General features: G+C 32.6%; 2 long non-coding RNA genes across 2 annotated transcripts; both read right to left on the reverse strand.

The window, feature by feature from the left end:
* Window positions 1-1,248: 1,248 nt before the first annotated feature.
* LOC141706140 (uncharacterized) lies at window positions 1,249-1,949 on the reverse strand. The gene is made up of 3 exons (XR_012568668.1): window positions 1,826-1,949; window positions 1,577-1,685; window positions 1,249-1,482 (listed from the first exon to the last, which is right to left on the reverse strand). It is a non-coding gene; the product is annotated as an uncharacterized LOC141706140 (long non-coding RNA).
* A 71-nt stretch (window positions 1,950-2,020) lies between these two features.
* On the reverse strand, window positions 2,021-2,884 carry LOC141706141 (uncharacterized). Its single transcript, XR_012568669.1, has 3 exons — window positions 2,541-2,884; window positions 2,230-2,306; window positions 2,021-2,124 (listed from the first exon to the last, which is right to left on the reverse strand). It is a non-coding gene; the product is annotated as an uncharacterized LOC141706141 (long non-coding RNA).
* Between the last annotated feature and the right edge of the window lie 1,902 nt (window positions 2,885-4,786).

A 4,786-nucleotide genomic window follows, 5' to 3' on the forward strand; every position in this document is an offset into this window, starting at 1 on the left:
ACTCACATTATCACCTACTCGAAACAATCCCTAACCTGAATCAGGGACTTGAACCTGTAGCTCTAATACCAACTGTGACGGCCTCAACCCCGGGGTCAGGAGTTGACGTCACCAAACACAATAACCAAAATATAAATAACAAGATTATTATTAAAATATACTAACTTTATCCCAAACCAAGATCCGATCCAGGTTCAAGTATAATTCCGGTTCTCATTATTACAAGCCCTTTATTCAACATCTAACACACACTAACTTTATTTAGCAACTCATCAGACCTCATGGCCTGATACAAACTACCTCAGAGGAGCCGGGTCCAGTAGGGGGGGACATGGGTCCGTCTGACCGGTCTTCTAGGTATCTGTAGAATATACATAACAGTTGCAAGGGTGAGCATAATCGCTCAGCAGTACCAAAATATGAATAACGGAATAAAACAATAATGTAACAGTAATAGGAATAGAGCTGTAATCATGATATCAACATTATATAATGAAAATCAGAGATAACTTGATATCACTAACTAGCATGCTTCATCAAAACAACATAGCAGTATGCTGTAAAAATAACAGAGTCCAATTTTAGCATGCTAATCACATTTATAAAACCGTTGTATCAACTACTCATGCCCTTACGGGAATCAAAAATCCAAATCAGATACGTAGCGGATATTTGAAGACAGCTGACACTACACCATAAAATGCCTACTATAACACCAAAAAAATGTTGTATTAGGGGGTAAATATGTTGCTTTTGCCTCACTTTTAAGCTAATGTAACATTTTCTTAAAGATAGGTTTTTCAATGTTGTCTTAGGGGTCTAAGGTAACATATGATCCCGCTACTGTAACATGTATATTTATGTTACCCTAGACCCCTAAGGGAACACAAAACATGTCTATTGTAACTAAAATATATTACCTTAGTGACACAATTTTTTTTTAAAAATGGGACCCAATATGGGCCCCACACTGTAGTGATGTGGCATTATGACATGGCATGCTAACGTGGCATTTATGGAGCCCACAATGCCGACTTGGCTTGTAGCCTCTATAATGACATGGCATGTGGACCCACAGTGGTGATGTGGCATGTGAGTCCCACTTTTTGTTTATATCAATTATGTACCTAGGGTAACACTTTAGTAGCTTTTGTAACATATGTATCTTGACTATTGAAACATTTTAACAAGCTATTGTAACACTTTAATAAACTACTGTAACATTTTACAAGAAACAAAATGAAAAACTATTATTTAAAAGTATGAAACGGCAACCAAAATATTCTTAACTAAACAAACTAATTCACGTTCTTTACATTACATTAGCATAATATTATAAACTCAAAAAATAATACTAGAAGCTACTGCTCATCAACTTATGCTTGGATTTGCTTCACTTTCTTATCGAATTCAACCTCAAAGCTTTCCCTTATTTGTCTATGTCCCCGTCTTTTCTGTTCCCTGAAAAATACATTCGCATAGCTACAAAGAGAGGTGTCAGAAAAATGAGAAATCACACAAAATAAAATAGTTTATTAGTATATTACTAAAAATCCATCAGGCCCGGACGTCTTACCTGATTGTGGTCAGGGAAGGGTATAATAGAAGTACAAACACCCAAAATTAAAGATGGATGGATTTCATAGTGAGTATATGTATCAGAATAAGCCTCCTTTGGATTTTCCCTTGTTCATTTGGAAAAAGAAAAGTCATTCATCACCATACATCTTTTATACACTAAATACTGGTATACAAGCATGTTTGATCATCATCAATCACTAATCCAGCTCACAAAAATCATATATAAAAATATATGAATACGTACTCGTATCCTCAGCCGCCTTAGAGTTCTCACCAACATGTCAGGATCACTGTGAATACCCATCCAGCACCTATTAATAAAAATCTTTGTGGCTTGGGTAATAACAGCTGGTGAAATTTCCTATAAACAGAAAAGTAAGTAAAACTGGAAATGTGACAAGAAATTATTTTATCAGCATAGTTTAGGGTGCTCGCCTCAAAATTCTTTGTACCCCACTCTTCTAAAAATTTTAGAATCGGATATGCTGCTGATCCAACCATTACGTAGACCATCAACGCTAGGTTTTTTACCAATCCACATGCCTAATATAAAATGATGAGAAATAGAGAATTAATTGACAGCACTCAAAGTCAACAAAAGATGCACATTTGTATCTGCAAAATCTAAAGATAGTACAGTCTTCTTACCTGTCCTTCAGGTGTCTCTGCAGGACACATCATTCCCCATTGTGAGTTATGCAACTGCCTAGGTTTTGTAAGTTTTCCTGAAAATAAAAACAGCTCATGATCAGCTTGGATATGCAACGGCACAAAAAAAACAAGAAATTAATGATAGAAAATTAAATCTAGCTTAGGAGAATTCAATCTCCTTAAATGTGATAAAGTTGATGCTTGACCCTACTCTAGTTGGTTTTACCTGCAACCATTTATCAGAAGCCTGGAATGTTAAACACCTGATTGATTAGCATTCTATAGTAAAAGACCTGACTAAGCCTTACCACAAATTTCCCTGTATCAGTGTCCAGTTTATTTCTTGAAAACCATTTTGATAACCCAGCTGCATCAAACTCCGTTCCCTAAAAATGAAATTAATTTAAATGTTGTTACGTATATAAATCCGTTCTCACAGTAATCCGTAAATATATGTAATAGCACTACCTTTGCATCGAATGCCCTGACCGGTACCAATGCTTGACATGTTTAATGTGTTTGATTGTTAAAAGGTCGAGTAAACAGTCGTCTATGTTAAAACCCATGCATAGCCTATGTAGATTTAATATTACCTCAACAAGTTTAGACATACTATTTAGCTTTCATGCATTTCTATTTCTATGTCAATTGTCATTTCCATCTTTTGCGTTCTGCAAAACGTAAAACTTTAAGAAATAGTTACAAATGCATTATGTATGTATATAAATAGTGCTGAATTATTTCTCACCAAAGACTACAACATGAAAGAAAAAAATATACAAATAAACTGATAGCATAACAAATCTTTTAATGTTGCTTCTTCTACTAGAATGTTACGGAAAATTCAGTTTCATTTTCCAAAAGCTATCCAAATACCACCAAATACTAGAGCTCTTACTGCAGACAAATTTGAGAAATATCATAATACAACGGATAATATAATACAAGCAACAATTGTACCTGAACCCACATGTTTACCAAGTAGTTCACATACACATGTTTACACTATATAAGAAGAGATATTTGACATGTAATTTAGCCTATTTTAGTAAAAAGGAGGGGGAAATGGGAACTGGGAAGTGCGGATATGAAGTCATGGGAGAGGGCCACCTTACTGCTATAGTAAACCCTCAGCTCAGTTTTATCATAGAGCTACTAAGATACTGGAAATGATGATAGAAATTTGAAGCTTTCTAGCAAGGGGAATGTTAGCTAGTAACCGAAAATGAATCAAATATAGATCTTAAGTACCCTGAAAGGGCCGAGAATGATATCTAAAAATATTCATTTATTTAACTTCACCTTGCTCATTTAGTTTTGTAGATTACAACTACCTTAGATAGTCAAAGACATGGCAAATCTGAAGATCTCAACCAGAAAGTACACTTGTAGGAACTAAAATTACATTACATTGAAACAAAGATCAAGAAAGGATTACAACACTGATTGTTGAACAAAAACAGAGTAAGAAACATAGTTAAAAATAAAAATAAGAAATGAAAATAGAAAAAATACTTTAAATTAAAGAACTTAAATAAAATAAACATCAATACAAAGAACATAAACCAAACAAACATAAAAACGAGAGCGTAAAAATAAGAATACCTTAAATTAAGGCCTTGAGATGCAAAGCCCTAATTAAACACCTGAATGAAAGAGAGAGCAAGAGATTACATGAAGTTAAGTAAAGAGTAAAACGCAATCTAACACAAAATGAGAAATCAAATCCATATTTTGAAGAACCAGAGCTTGAATCCAAAAAAATCATTTGAGCCCTAATTTAACATTCAAGTCAACTGAGCCCTAATTTAACATTTAAAATCCTAATTAAGTACCAGAATATTAAAAGTCTTAGTGATAAAGAGTGATAGTAAGATAAAGTGTACCGAGAAAGAGTATTCAGAGAATGAGAGAGAGTAGAAAGAGAGAATGAGAGAGTAGTTGGAGAGAGTATTCTGAAAGAGCGGCTAGATAGTGAAAGAAATAGAGAGACGGAGAATTAGCAGGTCAATTCAAATGGGCTTGAAAATTTGGGCGGATTTTGACAAAAGAAATTGCCGCTCGTGTGAAAATTGGACGCCCAGTTTGAAATATTCGGTACGTTTCTCATTGATTCTTGTAGATATATTTAATAAATTTTATTAAATTAATAATCAATTATTATTTTAGAAAATAAAAAATTACTTTAATGTGGATTCTTACTTTTACATATTTACATTTTAATATTTTTATTATAAAAAATTAAAAACTAATACTCATTTAAAATTGAGGTAGATTTTACTAGTTTTATTTTTGAGACATTATTAAATTGGAAATTTAATTAGTATTTTAAAATTTTATCACTTTCAAATTTTTTATTTTTAGATTTTTTAATTATGTATAAGTTTGAATATCATCATGAATATTATTTATCAAATTCGTACAACATTAAATTCTTGTAAAGTAAAAATTTATTCTTAAAACAATATTTTATTTAACTTTTTAATACTCTAAGGTAACATTTATTCATTTATGTTGCAAAGTTCAACAATTTCTAACTAATGTAATACCAGGC

The sequence above is a fragment of the Apium graveolens genome, chromosome 2, assembly GCF_009905375.1.
Source record: "Apium graveolens cultivar Ventura chromosome 2, ASM990537v1, whole genome shotgun sequence".
Taxonomy (NCBI): Eukaryota; Viridiplantae; Streptophyta; class Magnoliopsida; order Apiales; family Apiaceae; genus Apium; species Apium graveolens.